This window comes from Oxyura jamaicensis, chromosome Z (genome assembly GCF_011077185.1).
Source record: "Oxyura jamaicensis isolate SHBP4307 breed ruddy duck chromosome Z, BPBGC_Ojam_1.0, whole genome shotgun sequence".
Taxonomy (NCBI): domain Eukaryota; kingdom Metazoa; phylum Chordata; class Aves; order Anseriformes; family Anatidae; genus Oxyura; species Oxyura jamaicensis.
In genome coordinates, this window is record NC_048926.1 from 69,961,513 (window position 1) to 69,984,012 (window position 22,500).

At 37.0% G+C, this 22,500-nt stretch overlaps 1 protein-coding gene across 16 annotated transcripts in view; it reads left to right on the top strand.

Annotated features, from left to right (window-relative positions):
* The window catches only part of LINGO2 (leucine rich repeat and Ig domain containing 2), a 673,216-nt gene that overhangs the window by 288,923 nt on the left and 361,793 nt on the right, over positions 1 to 22,500 (top strand). For 10 of the 16 annotated variants that reach the window (XR_004746010.1, XR_004746011.1, XR_004746012.1 and 7 more), the window contains one exon: positions 13,128 to 13,210. The exons of 3 other annotated variants lie outside the window; for them this stretch is intronic. The gene's annotated coding sequence lies outside the window, so the exon portion shown is untranslated. Of the gene's footprint in view, positions 1 to 13,127; positions 13,211 to 18,592; positions 19,253 to 22,500 lie in introns of those variants that run through there. 3 more of the 16 variants (XR_004746013.1, XR_004746014.1, XR_004746015.1) reach the window with 3 other exon arrangements.

Sequence of the window (22,500 nt, forward strand, 5' to 3'; positions counted from 1 at the left end):
AAAAAAAAAAAAAAAAAAAAAAAAAAAAAAAAAAAAACAGCATCAGTTAGCATCACTTTCTTTAATAACTTTCTTTAATAACTTTAAAATCTTCCTGATACCATTTGCTCTTCCATCTTTTATTTCCTGTTCTCACTTTGTGAGAACCCAAAACTTCCTCTTTCCTCTATATGAAAACTTTATTAATGAGAATTAAGGAGAAAGGATTCTGTAAACACTGAAAGCTCAATATTCTTACAAGGTCCTCTTTTTCCCTTCCAATCATTTCACTTACAACTAATAAAAGCTACTGAGGATTTTATGATTAAAACATGTCAGTTACTGTAGCTGTAAATTCTTTACAAATGCACAAAAAAATAATGTGTTAGATTTAAAGTTGGTGGCCATTATTTTTTTATTGTGCTATGCTACTTTTATCCCATGGTACCTTGCTGAGTGACTATATTGCTAAACATTATCTGGCATTGTAATAAGATTTTCCAGGAAAATCAGGTATGTACCACCAGTGTACAGTTATGAGGCAGTGCTGATTCTTTCTCTCTCACTCTCTTTCTCTTTTGCTTTTTCTCTCTTCCTTTCTGTAGTATTCATATTCTATCATTGGAAGCGTATTGTTATCCATTCCATCACTTTTCAGAACCATAATTTAGGCAAGGATTAGCAGCAACATGTAAACAAGTAGGGGGGACATGACTTTGATTATCTCTAGATTTTTTAAAGGAGCTGTATCAGATTCATTTCTCTGGTGGTCCATTTGTAAGACACCATGCTTCTGTTTCAGTATTAGACTCTGGTAACCATTGGATGCAATTCCAGAATCTTGGTTAGGACCACACACTCAGTCTTGAGTTGGGTACTTTCTGCCTAAGCATACAAGTTCTCCAGCATTTTATATGAAAGAGAAAAAATGTGTTCCATAGAACCCATTTCTCTGAATGGACTTCTGGGGCCCTGGCAGCCAAGGATTCTCAAGTTAGATGTTAAATGAACTTTGGCTTTGATGTAGAAGAAGCTGCAGTTATGAGATGCTGTACTCTAAAAAACAACTCTGTTTTAAACCTGTGAGCCACAGCACTGTAAGCCACCACCTGTGAGCCACAGTATCTACTGTAAAATATTCCATTCAGGCAAACAAATATTTCTGGTTTTTGAAATTGCAAGGCTTTCAAAAATTATCATTCAAAAGTTATTTTTAACCTTGCAAAATTTTGTGACTCCTAAACCTTAAATTAAAATTCCAGTGACAGCAAGTCTACCACAGTTTATTGATTACCACAAGAATTTTAGTGCAACAAGATTCAGTAAAAGCAGTCTCAAAAAGTACTTCAGGTTTCTGCATCTATTGTTCTGAAGTGGAAAAGCCTAATTCACTTCCCCTCTGTATGTGATTGCAAATCTGGAAAAATTCTAAAAGCTAATGTGTGTACAGTTGGTAGAAAGTATTATGAGAAAGTATATTTTATAAATAGGTATTCTGGCCAAGATTTATATCTCTGCTCTGGAAGGTAGATAAAAATAAATAAATAAATACATAGAGCTTCAGGTTTTAGGTTTGATCAACAGAATTGCATCAGCCTCAAAACCGTATACATCTGAAATTCTCACAATCTGCTAGCTGTGGTGCTTATTGTTCCCTTGTGCACGCGCCTGGAAGTGTTTATCTGTTGCAGATGGTCTCTTTATTCAATTCTGTGTGTGGTATACTTGGTGCAAACACTGTATTCTGTAAGTAGGATTTGCCCTGCTGTGAAGTAGCAGCTTTTCTTTGTTGATTTAACACTGTTCATAAAAGAGGTTAAGCACAAGTAAAACACAATTTAATTTAATTCAATTATTTTTAACACTCATTTCCTACATAAGCTTAGAAAATCACTAGACTATAATATTAAATATAAACACATGTATTAGTAGTATAACCTGGTTCTTGTGCAGTAGTGAAACTTGTTGTAAACAATAGGTCAAACTATCTTTAAGTTTGATTACTGGGATGTATACATTCGGTAACTGTTTTTCTTTGGGAATTATAAAAATAACGGCACTGATGAGCAGCTTACAGCAATGAAGCCAGTAAGTTAAAGTTAGTCATGTAAAGGTTTATTGGATCAGACTTGTTTCCTGCCACCTGGTTTTCTAAATATGTTGGGAAAAAGTGCATGGAGAAGGCTGCGAAAGTCAAAATGGTATTTTATTTCTCTTGAATTTTTGAAAAAGTTTTACTTTTTCAATTAGGCTATTAATTAGGCTAGACCTTGTATATAGAAAGACTAAGTAGTTTATGTTTCAACTGTTGTGAGAGACAGTGAATATAATAGAGTATATAAATTTAGAACTTTATGAAATGCTGCATTTTTTCCAGCACACCTTTTTCATTTCTGATGTACTGGTTCTCCCTGTTTTGTTTCAAGTACAGCTTAAAAGTTTGATTCATTATTAATATGAAGAAATGCATCCGATTGAGGTAATAGGATTTGAAAATAGGATTTGTGACTTCACACAAAATTATATTTAAATAATTAGAAAACAATGGTTAAAACATCATAAAAAATGCATTGAAAACCATGTTTTTCAGTCTCATTTTTCAATCAGGAGTAGCTGCACTGACTGAACACTGTTAGTCTGATTTAATCAGGTATTTAATGTGACTTTTAAGTTATTGACATGTATTTTATGAGATTTAAAAATGTGTTTATGAACCACTGGATTGATTGTTTGGGTCATTTTGATGAGTAACCAAATTAGTAGACCAACATGATTTTTAATGTCTCCAGTCTAATGGAATAGACGTTACCTTTCATATTACCTAACAATAACCGCTACCATTTGAATATAAATTCATATAAATTACATCATAATATGCAAATCCATTTTATCATTATGGATGAAGGTCTGTGAAGCCCAACAGGACAGCAAATACTAACATTTTGCTGTTAGGTGTTCAAAAACATAAAATAAATGAGGCAAGGCTATTGATTGTCTTTGGCCTACATTATCTGCACAGAAACTATTAAGAAGGCTTTTCTATCTTCCTTTCATGCCTCATTTTCTCATTCTATCTAATGAAGAGTTTCACTTAAAGTGTAATGTGCTACTGTCTTGAAAGTATGTTTTTATGGCTCTAAAAAGCTATAGTTGTACATTATGGTCTTTTTACTGCTGTGTTTATTGCTGTGTTGCGTTGTATAGAATAATAAAATTTCGAACTGCAGGAGCTATTTGTTTAATTAATTTTTAAGTGTGAAATATATTTTGGCCTCTATAAAGGCAACGTGCAATCCTGACTTCAAAAAGCAGATGGTCAGCTGTAGCTCTGGACTTCAACTTGTATAACTGAGGACTGTCCATCAGTATGTAAAATTTTGGGACATTCTGCATTTCTCTTCCTTTGTAGGTGTTAATAACTATTAATATTAGATAATTAATAGACAAATTAATTTGTTTTAATTAATTAATAACTTAATAGATAAATAGATACTTGATAACTGTTAATAACTATAACTGCAGGCTATTTTGAGGTAGTCTACTGATTAAGAACCCTTGTTGGGGGATCTGTAATTTATTAGTGCTCACTATGTATTTATCTAAAATGTCCTTCAGTGCTGTATTCTGTAATTTGTTACTGGTAACTAGCAGGTTTTTGCTAGAACTTGCAGAATATAAATACTCAAGGAAGGACTCAAGCTATTGATCCATCATAGGACCTTCATCTAGAAGAAAATTCCATAATCAGAAATGAGTGACGAGAAATATTCAAAATTGCAGATGAAATCTTTCCTCTATTTTTTTTCCTCTTAAGGGAACAGATTTGATATTATTAGGTAGGTCAGTAGGTCTTCTGTGTAAGATAATAATAAGCAATCAAAAAATCTGTGTTTTTTGGTAGGTTACACTCAGCAAAGTTTGAATTCTTATGATTTTCTGGCACTTACTTGTGGGCATTATAAGATCACCTTCTCTATGCCACTCTAAAAGGATGTGTAACAAAATGTCAGAACCTCTGGGCCTTATCTAGAGCATGGAATGGACTGAGAGCAGCTCTGAGCAGAAGGACTTGGATGTGCTGGTTGACAAGAAGCTCAACATGAGTGGCAATGTACGCTTGCAGCCCAGAAAACCAACCATATCCTGGGCTGCATCAAAAGAAGCATGGCCAGCAGGACAAGGGAGGTGATTCTCCTCCTCACTGCTGCTCTTGTGAGACCCCACCTGGAGCACTGCATTCAGCTTTGGGGTCCCCAACACAAGAAGGACATGTAAGTATAAGATTGAGTCCAGAGGAGGGCCATGAGGATGATCAAGGGGCTGGAGAACCTCTCCTATGAAGGCAGGCTGAGAAAATTGGGGTTGTTCAGCCTGGAGAAGAGAAGGCTTCAGTGAGACCTTACAGCAGCCTTCCAATACCTAAAGGCAGCCTACAGGAAAGGTGGGGAGGGACTCTGTCACGGAGTGTGGTGATAGGGCAAGGAGTAATGGCATTAAACCAAAAGAGGCAAGATTTAAATTAGATGTAAAGAAAAATTCTTTACTTTGAGAGTGGTAAGGCACTGGAACAGGTTGCCCAGAGAAGCTGTGAATGCCCCATCCCTGGAGGTGTTCAGGGTCAGGTTGGATGAAGCTTTGAGCAACCCAACCTAGTGGGAGGTGTAGGGTTTCTCTGTAGACTTTTATTACTAAGAAATGTGAAGAGGGGGTATGAAAGAGTCCAAGATTCTAAGACTTTGTTATAGCTAGGTCATTCCTAACAGATTTGTGTCTAAGAGGCTAAATTTATTTGAGGTGGAAGTCCTCTATATCCCAGATAGCATCTGTATTTATCTGCCAAATAATTTGTTTCTGCAAGTTGTATCAACATTTCTTGTCAGTGGAACTTGAAAGCAGTAAATCATTATTCTTCTAGTGTCAAGTTATGTACTACCTCCATTGTTTCAGCTGCTGAATAATCCAATGTACTTATCACAGCCTTTATTTGTAGATCACATTTTCTAACCTTTCATGATTCTTGTTTCTCTCTTAAATTGTCCGTACCTTGTGTATATTTTTTGAGAGTTTAGCATTTCTTAGATAATATCAGCTTTCAGTGTATAATAATGTGTAACAAAAATATTGTAAATGTAAATATTCACAATTATGTAAAATGTGTAACAATATTTAAAATACAATGTAAATGTATCAAAAATACAATATACAGAAGTATTTCTTACTCTGGTTATTAGAGAAAATTTAGGCACATGAAGAACAGAGTGGAACTGACCTGGAAATGAAATATTTTAAAGTATATAATCTGTCTGAAGTTGTACCAAGTTGGAGATTTCTGAGGAGATGTTGCCCCATCATGCAGATCACTAATCAAGTTGCTAAACAGAACTGGACCCAGTACTGACTGCTGGGGTATATTGCTGGTTACTGGCTTCCAACTAGATTTAGTTATGCTGACCACTACCCCCTGTTCAGTCAGTTGTCATTTCAGTGTCTGCTGATCTAGCCCATACATCAACAACTTGTCTATGAGGTTCATATAGGTGACAGTGTGAGAGGCTCTACTGGAGTCTCGGTAGACAATACCCAGTGCTCTCCCCTCATCTATCGGATTAATCATTTTGTTGCAGATGTTTCTCTCCTTAGAGAATCCACACTGACTCCCTGTAATGATTTTCTTGTTTTTCGCGTGCCTGGAAATTGTTTTCATGATTAGGTACTCCATCACTTTGCTAGGAGTCCAGGTGAGGTTGACCAGTCTGTAGTTGCTTGTGTCCTCTTTCTTTCCCTTTGTAAAGATAGGAGTGGCATTTGCTTTGCCAATCTTTAGGCAGTTCTTCAAATTGCCATGATTTATCAGAGAGTATCAGAAGTGGCCCTTCTTCTTTCATCTTTCATCTCCTTCAGCACTTATATGCTCATCCTTTCAGGGCTCATGGACCTATGTGTGTAAAATAATTAAGAATCTAAGACTACAACTCTATATGAAACCATCTTTAGTTTTTTTTGTTTTTAATTAAATATAATAAATTTATCATATTTCTCTGTACATTAAATGTAGGCACAACTGCTACACTGACTGCAGCGACTACTAAAAGATAAGGACTATGCTCAGAAAATCACTGTTGCACAGCTTAAGGCAGTTGAAAGTCAAAGATATCCCTGAGGAAGAGGTTTTACAAAAATTCTCTGGTATCTTTCAGAGTTGTCACTGTGAGAAATATCAGAGAAGCAAACATGAAAAAAAAATGAATCGTAAATGCAAAGTAAGCTTATTTTGATCAGTGAACAATTTGGCAGTATGAGCTGTGAATGCAAAAGAAATTTCTCTCTGTTGTCCCATCTACATTTTTCCTCTGAACACAAAAGTACCTACTCCTGAGTGCCTCCAGTAAACACCTGACACTTCACTGAGTCAGAGATTTAAGTAGCATTTGTGCTTTCTCTTTGCATTTTCCCAAGTAAAAGTGCAGAAACTGTCTCTCAGTATACAGATAATGCACTTGTTTAGTAAATGAGCAGTGCAGATGGGAGGTAGCCCCATCACGGGCATTAATGCTAATGTCTGAAAAGGGCTGAGGTAAGTCCTGATTCAACATTGTATTAAATCATTTATAAAGACAGACAACATGTAAAATACAAGTGCAATTTCTCCTCTAACACTGACCAAACTAGAAAGTGCAGATATAACATGGTTACAGAATTATTGGCATCACTAAGAATTCTAGGTGTACTGTTTTTCTTCCCACCAGTCTCCCCAGCCTAGTGCCAGTAATGGTAAAGACTTATAGGTGATATCTAATACAAATTTCATTGATCATGCAAATTCTATAACATAGCTTCTTTCATTAGACCTCTTACTTAATGCAATACTTCAGTTGCACAGATTCAGGCTGCATCTGTCTGTCTGCCACACTTATGCTTCATTGAGTGCCTGCTGCTATTTCTCAGGTTTGTTCTTTCTTCATTTACACCGGAGCTCATTTAGTTTTATCCAAAAGCTCTTTTCAAAATGCCTGTAGTACACAAAAACACACTTTATCAACAGATAGTATGTTGCCATGCAGATGTGAGTTTCAAGAAGTATTCTTATGGCATAAGAATGTCATCTATTAGAGTGATAAGACTTCAAGGAGAAACAATTTTAATTTTTAAAAAATAGGATTTTTGTTAAATGCATACAGCTGTCTAAAAATCCAGTAGCATGTGTCACTTTGAAACACTATTAATACACTTTCAGGAACAGAAATCCTTACATCTGAAGCATTAATCCCATTGACTATATTCTTGAAGCTTGTTTCTAACAATATCATTATCATATCATATAGCAACTGACTTTTTAGAATAGGAAATTTCAGATAAGGAGTTACACTGTTTCTGAATTGAGGAATAATAAAAATATGGTTGCTGGTAATAAGTAAAACCTGATTTTTGCTGATAGGAAATCCTAAATTCTGTGTTTTTGTTGCTGTTTTTTGTTTGTTTTTTGACTGTTTTCAAACTGGAGTTCGTAACTTTCATATGTACTCAAAAAGATCATGTTTTATGACACCCAGCACCTATATGCCACCTGATTCTTCTATTAAAAAGTCAGTGGGTGCCTACATGCAGTCAATTTAATAAAATAGTCAGTTTCCAAGCCCACTGCCCTTAAGATCCATCCATTGTCTTGACCAAGCCATAACTGGATTCTGCATTTCAGTTTCAGCTAGAAACAGCTTCTTGTCCCTTCAGCTGAAATATGTACATGTGCATAGCATCCTGTTAGAAAATGTACCACCTACATTTAATGTAATCAAACTGATTGTGTTAGGTGGAAGTGTGCTCCATATATATTGACAAATCAATTAAGACATTTATTTTCAGCTACTGGTAAGACTCCAGGGATGTCAGGCAACAGATCTGTTAACTGGTTAATATCTTCATAGAAGATCTCCTGTTGATAGCTCCTCTTTCTGCAGGTACCATCTCATTTTCTCTGTGGCACACAAATAAAAAAAAAGCCTCTACATTCTTTGATTACACTGCAAAGCTAAGTTTGTCTATAAATAGTCCATTTGAAATGAGTAGGTGCTGTTCAGTGAGTAAGATAGCAGATTAGCTCTAAACATTTCTGGTTGTAATAGGATGCATATGTATCACAGGAAAAAAAAAAAAATCCTCAAAATTTCAAATTCTGGTTTTTGATTCCTCAGCTGTCTTTTCATGTTGCTCAGTTGTAAGATATTGCTGACTTCTTAGCTGGGAATGCACCTAAATTACTTAGCAAAAATGTGATTTTCACCATGAGAATTTCTTTATTTGCTCAGACCTCAACAGTAATCTCAACAGTAGTCTGTTCCCAGAATTGCTAAGAGAAAGTTAGGATACGTGTATGCAGTGAGCAGTATCTTGGTAAACCCTCCTAGCTTCCAGGACTGACAATTTAAAGACCTGAGCTGAATGTCATTAGTATGTTTAATTAATGTTGATTTTATAGCCATTTGCACAGCCAAATGATGTCTGTATTTGTTTATTTGATCCTTGTTCATAAGCAACTATTCTGGTCCTTAACCAGTCAAGACTTTACTTCATTACGTAAGTCTGACGTATCGTTTGCTACTGGGGATCTGTGCTGCTATGTTTTATGTTTTAAACAAACAAAAAAGTTCTTGTAGTGGTAGTTTATACACTCAGTCACTTAAGACACCGAAAACTCTATTCTGTATCATGAATAAAATCAGCTATACTGTGTATGATGTGTAGCTGTACTGCTACACATCTTTCTGAAGTGATTGTGTACAGACGTTTTTTAAGTAATTGCTACTGTCTTTTCTCTCTGCTGCCTTTTTTGGCTCTGAGTTCTTTTTCACTATTATTTAATTACTTTCTGATCATACCATGGGTCTTCTCTAAATCTGCTAAATTCCAGTCACATATTACAAAAAGATTTGGATCCTTTTCTATTTGGAAGACTTGTGGTAAGTCTTGTTTAAGAACAAATGAATATTAATTGGCCTCAGACACATGTAAACTGGAAATTAGATATCTAATAAGACAAAAGCATGGTTCTGGAGCAGTGTTTCCATTAGTCCCATTTGTCTGGAGACATCTGAGTTAATATTTGATATCTGAATATTTAATATCTGAGTTAATATTACACCAGATGATGGTGTAATATGATTGCCCACACACGAGGACTGGAGAAGGTATTGTCTGTTAGTCCACTAGGAAAATACGATGCCAGATAGTTTGTGTCTTTGCTGTGCTTACTGTGAAAGAGCACACTTCTTGACCTTGAGACAGGTTTCTATAATGTCTTTTCTTGTCTTAAAAAAAAAAAAAAAAAGACTTTTTTTTTTTTTTTAAAAATAAATGTCTTTAAAAAAAAAAAAAAGGGAGAGATATTTTGAGAAGTCTCAATCTGAAATGTTTGTGAACGTGATTGTAGAAAACATTGATAAAAACAAATAATATAGACAAAGGGATATTGACAAAGAGCAACAACGTTACTGACATAGAAAGAGTCTGAATTACACACCACAGTAAAAAAATAGCAGAATACCAAATAAATTATATTCAGTGCTAGAATATTGGATCTATAGCACATTTAGTCCAAAACTATGCAGAAAAGGAAGACGTCCTTTCACAGTCTGTTTGATTATGCAAATAGTATAAGCTAGGTTACAATGCTATAATTCCTTCTGTCTAAGCAGTCATGATATTGAAATTACATATTACTCAGATCAAAGATCTCTCACACATTAGCTCTGATAGTTACCAATCAATGATTTTCCACTTCACTTTTTTGGTTTAATTGTTTTTCCCTCATTGTTTCTTCTACAATTTGACTGCCTCTTTTTTGAGGCTTCACTCTACATTATGTTTTCAGGAGTAAACCACCTATGCAGCAGTATAAAGTACCTTCTGTTCCTAAGAGTTTCTGTTTTCATTTTAGTCACGAGTATACACTAAACTTGTGAAACTTGTGACATACTGGTTGTAGAAATTGAACTACATTTTTTTTTTTTTTTTTTTTTTTTTTTTTTTTTTTTTTGTGAATAGCCCTTTCTGCATAGATACTCTCCCAAGATCAGGGAATGCAGAAGGACAAGTTGTCCTACTGCCTTGACTAGATTATCCTCAGTAAAGAACTATAACTCAGTGTCTCTGTTTCTTCCCTTTTTCCAGTAAAGCAATAATTTATGATTGATCCTACTCCAATATCAACAAATGTGGAATGAAGCCAGAATTCTTTTTATTTCTTGTCCCTGATTTTTAAGAGTGAAAAAATGGAGGATGATAAGTAGATGTTGGAGAATTATTGTTCAGTCAAATTTGTGCATTTTCCTTATACACTTTTACTGCTTTTTCTCCTATTTTGTTGTGTAAGAATATATACAAGCCCCTGTTTGGTCCTCTCAAATCAGTGAAACTTCTTTCAGAATACAGCTAAGCAAAGCTGGCAGAAGCAGATTATGTTTTCAAATACCAGTCTGAGAATATTTTTTAATTATCCAATTATAACTTAACTAAAAGGAAATGTAAATTGGAAGAAAGAATTCAGGCAAAAGGAAGCAACTAGACAACGGTGTTAAATCTTATGTTTGGCAGATCAAGTTCTGAAGTTTATTTTAGTAGTCCTGGATGAATAGTCCAGAAGTTCAAATGATAAATCCTTTGAGATGCATAAATATTTTAGGAAGAAGTATCAAAAATATTGTCTGCCTAATTCCCAAATCCTAAAAGACAAGTAGAAGAGTTGTAATACATCCAGGCTGCATTCATTTTGGTTTTGTCTCTGGGGTTATGAATTTCATTTTCTCACTTCTTCTAAATTTTTAAAATAGAATTATTTTAATAAATAAATAAACAAGATATTGCTATTAGCTGAAAATTCCTGAAGACTTTCAGAACCAACATGCAATAACAGACAATAAGTTTTTACATAAGGCTATCATTGTTTAGTTATGCTGGGAGACAGAAAGTAGACAAAGGCTTAAGAAGCTGTCAATTTATCTTTCTGTCAGACAATGCTATTTCATGTTTTCACATATACAGAGATTTATGCTGAAAAAGTAAAATAGCTCAGAAAGTAGCTTGCATATCTCACAAGACAGTGTTTCCATTGAGGAATTTCAGCACTTTTTAGACAATCCTAAGCTTACAAAGAAAATTTGAAATGTCCTAAATAACAGTAAAGAACATAACAGCAAAGTCCCAGGTGGTTCTCAGTAATTAATACAAACAGCAACAAAATGGCATAGCATGAAAGGATTTCCTTCCTTCTCTGTTCTTTTCTTTCAGCTTCTCTCAAGTTATATATAAGTTTTATTGCCTTAAACTCAAAGAACTGTGGTGGGTTTACCCTGCTGGGCAGCTAAACTCCACCACAACTGCTCACTCACCCTGCTCAAAGGAAAAAAAGGTATAAATGTAGGTAGTTACTCTTTGCCTCTTCAGGTCACCTTGGCTGCCTTTTATCTTCATTATTGCTGAATTTACTCTATATTTCTTGGCTTTTGTCAATATTCTACAAAATATTTCACAAGTGGGTGTTCCTACAGCCCTTCTCAACAACATGTTATGTGTAAATAATGCTGGCTAATATTAGAGTACCAGTAACTATCACTCATCACACAACATAACTCATGATAATACACTACAAGGAACATTATTTAAAACAGTGAATTTTGGAAATAAAATAGAATAATGGGGAAATTGCCTAGTATCCCATATTTATACTGGTAATAGAACATTCTCCAAAATTTGTCATGAAACACAAGAATTGTTCTCTTGGTATTGATACCTTCTAAGTAGATATTATCAAAAATAGATATTCTTACATCGAATTATCCATTGACCTAGTAAATATCTGTGATTATAATAAGGATGAAGTGGCTATTTTGCTGGCTTTAAAAATAGTCTGGCAGGAAAAGCCATTCTGTCACACAAATTTGGACTGTGGCAAATTTTAACTGAATCGTTCTGTCCAGATATAGAAACAATCATATCTAAAAATGGATGAGTATCCAAAACATTTCATGTCATGAACAGCAAGATTGTGACTGAGGTGTCTCTCCTCTTTCATGTTTGAATTTACATTACAGTAGAGACAGCAGTGAGGTAAGAGAATAACATATAAGACTATTTATTCCTAAGGAGGAATTCAAGGTATATAAATACAGGGCTGAGTTGCTCCGATAAATTAGTGTAAACTGAATGAAGTTACTTAAATGCTCACTCTCAAATTACTTTTTTAAACAAAATGTATCACGGGAGCATGTTTTTCAGTAGGGAACGTGTTTTTCAAAAGTCAGCTCAACCAATCAGTGAACGATGTGGTCTGAATTCAAGTGCTGACCCTGCACTCAAGTGATGTTGGTCTAGACCTCCTCAGGTTTCTTCTAACCAGTTATTCCGTGACTGCATTAATCTTCACAGAAAAAAATTCAAAAGGCCTGATACAACAGGTCGAGTTCTGAATGTCAGTCACAATCCTTGGGCTTTAAAAAGCTGTAGGACAGCTGAGTGTAAGGAGCAGAGAGTCCTCTGATAAAAGCAGTTGTCTTGACTGAGGTCTTAAGGACAGAGAGGCGAGAGCAAGATTTAGGATTACTTGTAGAAAGAAACTTCAGAATATTATAGGAGAGTTGTATGATACTTAAACCCCTCAGAGTAGATTTTTTTCAGCAAATCTACAGTTTGAGAGTACACAGGTACCTAAGAGTATACATGCAGCAAAATGTAGCAATATTTACTTTATTTGTATTAACTTTACTCCATTTTTATATAGTTTATATTCTCAGTTTACATGATTTTCCTGGGATTATACAAAAAGGCTTCTAAAAAAAAAAAAAAAAAAAATCTTCTTAAATATCTTGTCAGTTAGATATATTACTTTTTGGTGACCTATTCTAATTTTGTACATCACAGTGCTTCTGTGTAACACTGAAGGGTTGAGATTTTTTCAAGAGGGGAAGCCAAAACACAGTCATATTATTTTAAAAATGAAAAAACATGAGCTATGTTGATCTTCTGAAAGGTTTCTGACCCTGTTAATCAAATTATTTTATACAAAGACTTGAAAGCCACTGTTTATTATTTTATTTTATTTTATTTGTTCAGTTGTTATTGTTTTATTTTTAATTTTTTGTTGCTGTTGGTTTGATCAGGTTGATATGAAGATAACAGTCTGGAGCAGGGAAGTGGTGGAATGCTACCACCAAAAGTGCGAGCAATGAGCAGTTTCAACCTGGTAAGTTTCTGTTTAATTTTTTCACTTGTGACTGTTCTTCCATAAGTGATCTCATTCACGTTTGCTGTAACATCTCAACTGGTGTTGGTTGTTATTCTTGTTGTCTCTGTTGAACTTCATAAACTTTCCCTTCTGTGTTAACAAATCATTAGTACTCAATATGTCATGACCTATTTGTCATGTACCCAAGTATTTTCAGTCCCCAGCCACAGAAATTATTTTCTAATCATTCAAATATGTTCACAAAAATCCAAAATTTGGCCTCTTGTGTCCGACTAGATGCTGAAATGTTGAAAATTTTGTAAGCTGAAGGGTCTTCTTTTAAAATGTTATTATTTGTTTCATTCTAATTTTCAGGGTTTTTTTGTTTGTTTAATCAAGAAAATCATACACTTGAATTTTAAAAATAATGTTCTACTATTTCAAAATACTAGTTTTAAAACATCTACTTATTCTGCTCTTAGGATGAAGAATGTTTGATTCAAGTGAGTGGCCATTTTATGAAAGACCAGTCTGTGCTATTTCTTGCAGGAGGAAAAAGAAGCATTTACGGAGAATAGTCTCCAAGCCCCCTCAGAAAGTATAACTAGCCCTAGTAGCATTTATAAACTAGCATATCAGTGACAAGCACAACCTTCAGCTAATAAACTACAGTGCTGAAAAGTTGTAAATTATTTTTATAAATTCAAAAATAATTCAGATGAGCTGCAGCATTTAATAGTGCAACAATTTCAAATTTATAACCTGAAAATATGAAAGCAATGTCACTGTAACCTGACAAAACATAAGGCCATAATTTTTATGGCCTAAGAATTGATTTACAATATTTACAAATGTTAAATTTGTCAGCAAAGAAACGTGATAAGGATTTGTACACTTTTGTCAAGGTGGGTCTTATCTGATCCCCATTTTCACATATATGTGTATGCATACTCAATTATATATCTGTATTTATAGAGCTTCTATTGATAAATGGATTATCTATTTTGTTTAAAAGGAATGCAATTTATTTATTTTTTAATTTGACTATGTATCAGTAGTGACAATTCACCAACAGTGCTTCACTACAGTACTGGGCTTGAAAATGTACCAAACAATAAAAAAGGTGTAAGAAATCCCTCCAAAAATTAAGTTCATTGACTCCATCTTGTGCTCACTGATAGGAGGTAGAGTCATCAAAATGTTAATAGTAGGGAAACACAAGAAATATGGCTGTATTCCTCAGGAAGGATATTTATTTTCTTATAATAGGAACTTAATTGAACTATTTGATCTGTCCAAGCTAAATAGTGAGTCCACTAATATTGTAATAACTATGCTGACTCAATCTAAATAGTGAGTCCACTAATATTGTAATAACTATGCTGATTCAATCCCTCTCTTGTTCTTATAAAACCAGTTGCTGTCACTTATCTTTATGAAGCACCATGAATCTTTTCTTGCTGGGTCCCTAAAATCCCACTTTCACTGCATACAGGTATTTACATATTGTCTCCTTAGAGATTAGCCAGGAAGATGACAATTCTGGGAATTAGCATGTATTCAGGTCTTGTGCATAAATGGAGATGGTCTTGTTGGGGCATTTTTATTGTACCCCTTGAGATGAATTAAACACACATTTGTGCTTAAATACAAAGAGGACTTATGAACAATGCATCGTACAGAGTCCTATGGGGAGTCTGCAGAGATATGTCATGCCCTGGCACCTTACACATGCCTGCCCCATCATCAATCCCATGAGCATTGGCATAGAGCACCTCAGCCCCCTGCTGGGTTCATCCCCAGCCCCACTGCCCAGGGGTGGTCCCCAAGCAACCACATTGCTACAACAGAAAGCCCCAGCCCTTTCTTATCTCCTCAGCAAGGGAAATCTCACTCCCTGATAATGAGTCCTTCTGTCACTGGCATCTCTGCTCCCCTGGTTTAACCCCTTCTGCAACCAGACTTTGTTGCTCTATGTGCTAGATCATTCATTGGTCACAAATTACCATTGCTGAGCAATTACAGCTTTATTTTCCCCTATGGTCTACTATGTGGAGGAAAACAAACAAACAAACAAACAAACAAAAAAAAAAAAAAAAAAAAAAAAAACATGCTCTGTTTCTGCAGGTTTAGGAGTGATTTTTAGACTTCCTTAGACTTTCCTTGGCACTTAATAAGATTTTCTTGCCTTAATATCAGCTCTTGTTCTATATGATTCAAGTATCATAAAAATAGGGACGTTTCCCATCACCATGTTTGAACAGTCAATCAGTCCTCCTCTAAGCTTCTCACTTTCTGGAAAGTAAAATACATCTAGATTATCTCTTTGGAGAAGCAGGAAATACTTTTAATTTTGTTAATCAAATAAGAGAATTTTGCATGGATTGCATTTACTCTCATACCTTATTTTATGGTACATGAAGAAGGTACCTTTCAGAATTATTTGGAAGACAAGTTATTTTCATTTTACATCATTTAACTCTTCTGAAATCCTTGTGTTTCACTGGTGAATAACAAACCAACAGTAGTTTAGGAGTTTTGGCATGGCTGGCTTTCTGCAAAGCAGTCCAGATTCCAAAATGCCTTTCAGGCCCCCTTCTTGGTGGCTGTGATATGTGCCCTAACAATGTCATGGATTAGCTTTCACAGAATCACATTATCACAGAATTTCTAGGTTGGAAGAGACCTCAAGATCATCGAGTCCAACCTCTAACTTAACACTAACAGTCCCCACTAAACCATATCCCTAAGCTCTACATCTAAACGTCTTTTGAAGACTTCCAGGGATGGTGACTCCACCACCTCCCTGGGCAGCCTGTTCCAATGCCTCACAACCCTTTCAGTAAAGAAGCTCTTCCTAACATCTAACCTAAAACTCCCCTGGCGCAACTTTAGCCCATTCCCCCTCGTCCTGTCACCAGGCACGTGGGAGAACGGACCAACCCCCACCTCGCTACAGCCTCCTTTAAGGTATCTGTAGAGAGCGATAAGGTCACCCCTGAGCCTCCTCTTCTCCAGGCTGAATAAGCCCAGCTCCTTCAGCCGCTCCTCGTAGGACTTGTTCTCCAGGCCCCTCACCAGCTTCGTAGCCCTTCTTTGGACCCACTCAAGCACCTCCATGTCCTTCTTGTAGCGAGGGGCCCAAAACTGAACACAGTACTCGAGGTGCGGCCTCACCAGAGCCGAGTACAGGGGGACGATCACCTCCCTAGCCCTGCTGGTCACACTATTTCTGATACAAGCCAGGATGCCGTTGGCCTTCTTGGCCACCTGAGCACACTGCTGGCTCATATTCAGCCGACTGTCCACTATCACTCCCAGGTCCTTCTCCGCCTGGCAGCTCTCCAACCACACATCTCCCAGCCTGTAGCTCTGCTTGGGGTTATTATGCCCCAGGTGCAGGACCCGGCACTTGGCCTTGTTAAACTTCATGCAGTTGACCTCAGCCCATCGGTGCAGCCTATCCAGATCCTCCTGCAGAGCCTTTCTACCCTCGAGCAGATCGACACACGCACCTAACTTGGTGTCATCTGCAAACTTACTGAGGGTGCACTCAATGCCCTCGTCCAGATCATCAATGAAGATGTTAAAGAGGACCGGCCCCAGCACCGAGCCCTGGGGGACGCCACTAGTGACTGGCCTCCAACTGGATTTGACTCCATTTACCACAACTCTCTGGGCCCGGCTATCCAGCCAGTTTCTAACCCAACGAAGCGTGCGCCAGTCCAAGCCATGAGCAGCCAGTTTCTTGAGGAGAATGCTGTGGGAGACGGTGTCAAAAGCCTTGCTGAAGTCAAGGTAGACCACATCCACAGCCTTTCCCTCATCTACCCAGAGCGTCACTTTGTCATAGAAGGAGATCAGGTTCGTCAAGCAGGACCTGCCCTTCATAAACCTATGCTGACTGGGCCTGATCGCCTGCTTGCCCTGCAAGTGCTGCTTGATGACTCCCAAGAGGATCTGCTCCATGAGCTTCCCTGGTACTGAGGTCAAACTGACAGGCCTGTAGTTCCCCGGGTCAGCCCTCCGGCCCTTCTTGTAGATGGGCGTCACATTCGCTAGCTGCCAGTCAGCTGGGACCTCCCCTGATAGCCAGGACTGCTGATAAATGATGGATAGTGGCTTGGCCAGCTCCTCTGCCAGTTCTCTCAGTACCCTTGGGTGGATCCCATCTGGCCCCATCGACTTGTGCACATCCAAGTGCTGTAGCAGGTCACCAACCAGTTCTTCGTGGATGGTGAGGGCCACATCCTGCTCCCCATCCCCTTCCACCAGCTCAGGGTACTGGGAATCCAGAGAACAACCGGTATTGCCGCTAAAGACTGAGGCAAAGAAGGCATTGAGCACCTCCGCCTTTTCCTCATCTCTTGTAACTAAGTTTCCCCCTGCATCCAGTAAAGGATGGAGATTCTCCTTTGTCCTCCTTTTTGTGTTGATGTATTTATAAAAGCGTTTTTTGTTATCTTTAACGGCAGTAGCCAGATTGAGCTCCAGATGAGCTTTGGCCTTCCTAATTTTGTCCCTGCACAGCCTCGCTACATCCTTATAGTCCTCCCTAGTGGCCAGCCCACTTTTCCAAAGATTATAAACCCTCTTTTTTCTCCTAAGCTCAAGCCACAGTTCTCTGTTCAGCCAGGCTGGTCTTCTTCCCCGCTGGCTCATCTTTGGGCACATGGGAACAGACCACTCCTGCGAGGAGACTACTCCTTAGGATTTGCCTCTTGAAGAGTGCCCAGCCTTCCTGGACCCCTCTGCTCTTCAGAACCGCCTCCCAAGGGACTCTACCAACCAGTGTCCTGAGCAGCCCAAAGTCAGCTCTCCGAAAGTCCAGTACAGTGGTCTTACTGGTTCCCTTCCAGGCCATGCCCAACAGTAGAAGTTGTTGGTTGCAACAGTATGTTGTATTTGTGTCTATGCTATGTTTCAAATAAAATAAAAGGAGTCTTAATTTTTCAGATAAATCATCTTTATTTTAGACAATTTACAGTTTTTAAGATTTCAGTAGCAAAGTGGAAATGATATATCACTGGAAGGTTGTAACAGAAGTAGAAACAAACAAACAAAAGGTGAGTTGTGCTCACTTGAAAAACAATCAGTGATTCTTATGCACTTGCAACTTCCTTTCCTGTTGACTGTTGTGGGCATTACTGCATATTTGTGAACTGTCACCTCCCCAGTTCACTGAAATTCAGTCACTTACCTTGTCTTTGCTTTTGTGTTCTGAGTGTTGGGCTCATGTGAGCCTTACAGCCTCATTTCAGAGTAGAGTGCCACTGCATGTGGATAACTCATGAGTAGAGTAAATTTAAGTGCCCTTTCTTTCATTCCTTATTGGATTACACAGTCTCTCATTAAGGAGGTCATCTACCGCATTCACACCTTTTCTTATTTGTATAACAGTTATGTCATATGGTTTGTTATCTCTTACTGCTATCAAGCCCACCAATCTTGCATTTGTACAAGACAAAATATGAGGTGTGAAGAATAATCTTTGGACCAGGGAATTTTGTTGTTGTTATACCCACTGACAGGCACGGTGCCACTGCTCTAGGTCTACAAGTTCAGCATGGGTAAAACCACACCAGGAGTCCATTGTCCAGTTTGGGGATCTCCAGTAAAGAACAGACACTGACATACTGGAGTATGTTCAAGGGAGGCCATGGAGACAGGCGGGGGACTGGAGCACCAAACACATGAGAGAAGCTGAGGAAGAGAAGACTTTGTTTTCTGCAACTACCAGATAGAAGGACAGAGAGAAGACACAGCTAGATTCTTCTCAGATATGCACAGTAGTAGGGTAGGGGTGTCTGGTGCAAGTTGAATTGTGTGAAATTCTTGCTAACTATAAGGAGTTTTTTGCATGCTTATCTGCTTGCTTTGTTTCTTAAGCATAAGTTGATTAGATACTGGAGCAGTTTGTCCAGAGATACTGTGAGGTCTCCATTCTTAGAGATGTTAAAGACTAAACGGGACACAATCCTGAGTGTATTGATCTCATTAGACGTGTTCTGGGAAGTCAGCTGGACTAGCTGACGTAGAGCGGTCCCTCCATTTCTAAGATTCTGTAGTTAGTATTGTTCCCAAGAAGTAGGGAAAGGCCAAGAAAGCCTTCTGAGCAATTTTGCTCAATCAGTCTCACTAACCACTTGATGCAATTAGTTGTGAATATGTTGACTAAACTAACATGAAATGTGTCTTTTCCTATTTCTTCTTACAGTAATTAGAATATCAAAATCTTACAGATTTTGGACAATGTACAGATAGTAGACATCTTAGACATTTGCAATGGCAAACATTTCCTTTAAACATCTGCCTGCCCTTGTTATTGAAAAACAACAACAACAACAACAACAACAACAACAACAAAATGAATTCCTGGTTGCCAACATGAGCTATCCAGATCTAATCGAGTTAAGATTTTGAATGTAATCAACTTTTTTTGACTTTCCAATGTGGAGAGTTAGATGAAGATATTATTGTTGCATCTTCAGTGTTGGTGGCAGGTAAGAAGACAGAAAGGTATTAGGAGAGACGTGAAATGTTTGGAGCACAATTGGCATTTCATATAATTTACAAGGCTAGATTATCATTGGTAAAAGATCTTATTTAAATGAACCTGGTTTAGGTGGATTGTTTTTTCCTGTGAACATAGCATGACTTGCCCTAACTACCTTATACTTCTGCCTGGCATAATGTGCAGTTCTTAGATTTGCTATTCCCAGGGCTCATTTTCTAAGTAAGCTAAAGATATTTAAGCATAGAATAAAGTCATGCTACTTCTGCATTTTTTAATGCATATTAAGGGGCTTGTCTAGATATCCATATATCTGGAGATCTTTTCGGGTTGATGGTGCAGGGTTGAATAATATCATTTCCATTTTCTAGAGCAGTGGACTCCAAACTTTTTTTTATCATGCAGCGCTATCAGTAATTTTAATTTTTTTTTTATCATGTATGTCCAATATCTGAATGCTTATTTATTTACAAATTATACATATGTATTACTGAAGGTATAATATTTTCTTCCTGTATTCAGCAGATTGTCTTGCATAACCTGTGGTGTGCATGCACTCACGCGCTTCAGAGACCACTGCTCAAGAGGAGATTTGAAAATATAGTCAGAGTAGACAAGTCATATTTACCACTGTTTGGGTGCACTATGCGAGTATTGAAGAATATCATATCACTTTTGAAACTTCCAGGATGCTTCAGAAAGTTACTGCTTTCAGTGGGAGGCTGAAGCTTCTAATAACATCTGCTGCACATATTATACTATCATTCCTTATTTTGTGAAAGGCCAAAGTGCTGTATTAGTTCAATCCATGTACTCTGGTATAAAGTAAGCATGCATACATAATATATTGTTCATCACTGAGGGTGAGGATCTCTGTAGTTTAGCAAAGATAGGAAAAAGGCAAAGCAATATACAATTCTTCAATTCTTTGTTGTTATTTGTTGTTTGATGTCCTTTTACTTTGTAGGTAGTCCAGCTGAATCTGCTCGGATAGTTCTTTAAGGTCAGGATTGCTTAAAACCAGAATGTTAGAACACTGCAGTGCTAAATCTGTCATCTGTATTTATTACTGTGGTTTTGTAGTCTTACTAGTGACCAGGTTATGGTGGATTTTCTTATGATAGATGTGTTATCATTCTACCAAGTATGCAAAAAATGTTTCATTTGCCATTTAGGATTGACAAACCCAAGCAATTACTAGGTTTAAATTTATAAAGGGGTAATTGGGAGAGACTGAAACTACTGCAGGGAAAGTAACAGAAGTCTTAATAGCTGTCTTTGGTTAAGAGCATTTTGGAATAACAAGTAAGGAAGGGGAAAAAAGAAACATGAAAGAAAGGGAAGAGCTTTCATCCTGAGTATGAGAAATGGACTCTGGAAACTCCCAAGGCTAAGTAACACTGAAATGGAGGTCTCAGCTATCAAGCTAAAAATTGTCAGAAATAATCATGGATCAGCTAAAGAAAAACAAACAAACAAAAAAAACACACTTGCTACCCACTTGCTAAAACACAACTGTTCTTGTCATTTCTTATTTCAGAAACGTCTCCAAATTCATACTTAAGAAAAAAATCATTTACTTCACTAGCTTGAAACTTGCACTCTTTGTAAGACATGCTAGTGTTTAAAGTTCCTTAACATGATTATGACAGATCAGTATTTAGTAAAGGCATCTGAAACAAATAGGGTAGTATGAGATCACACTGCTGTGTGATCTCAACCAACGTGCAAAAATGCTTTGCAGTACACGGTTTTCAAACAGTAGGTAAGAGAAGAAGCTTTCCAAGTCACTTTGAGAAGAGCAGACAAAAAAAAAGAGGCAGACTGTGATATTGTACTTTCTCACAGCTAGTATGTGTGTTTTTTAACAAAATATAAAAAAAAGAAAAGGAAAGTGCAGGCAGATTTGCCTCCTCTGGAAACTCTGCCAGAGAAGCTGGTGGCTTTCAGCATATTACAAGTAGAAGCTGAACAAGGTTTAGCATAAAGGTAGATACAGTTATTTCTCTTGTAATATGCAATTAATATTTCTAATCCCTATTGTCCTTGCTGGTTCAATAGACCCTGCTCGATAGACACGCACAAAAGAGCTTTACATTTTACATCTACAATGGTTTATGCTCATTACTGATGTTTGTAGTGACAAAAATATTTTGCACATCTTGATTGGCTTTCTGTAAGGAAGTCTAAGTGAAAAAAGCTAAAAGCTAGGTTTCACTACTTAAGGCAAAATATTTGAGTATTCACTTCTTTCACTTCCAAATCGACCTGACCATGTGCTATGGAAAAAGAAAAAAAAATGTTGGGAAAGAAGTTACAACACGGACTTGAAAGCCAATAACCATTTCTGTAATTTTTTTCTTTTGCTCTGATAGGAATCCTAGTAGAAAGCTTAGATTTCCTATGCAGTGTACAGAAATTGCCCTGCATGTTTTTGAAGTTTCTTTTACATTCATACTGTGCACACTAAGCCTCTGCACTGAAAGCTGAAATAATAGTAATAAATAGATAGATAGATAGATAAATAAATAAAGCAGAGAAACAATAAAGAGAAAGAAAGACTAGGTAGAAGAAATACACCTAATATGTAGAAGAAATACAACTAATTAGAGAATTAATTTTGCTAAAGAACAAAGCAAGAATTCAGTGTTGGGAGACTGGAAACTGTAAGTATTCTAAGTAGTTCAGCTTTGAGAAGACCAGATACTCTTAGGTAGTAAGATTTTACAATCTTGTGATGGTTTTACCCAGCTGGGCATCTAAGCTCCATCACAACCTTTCTTCTCACTACCCG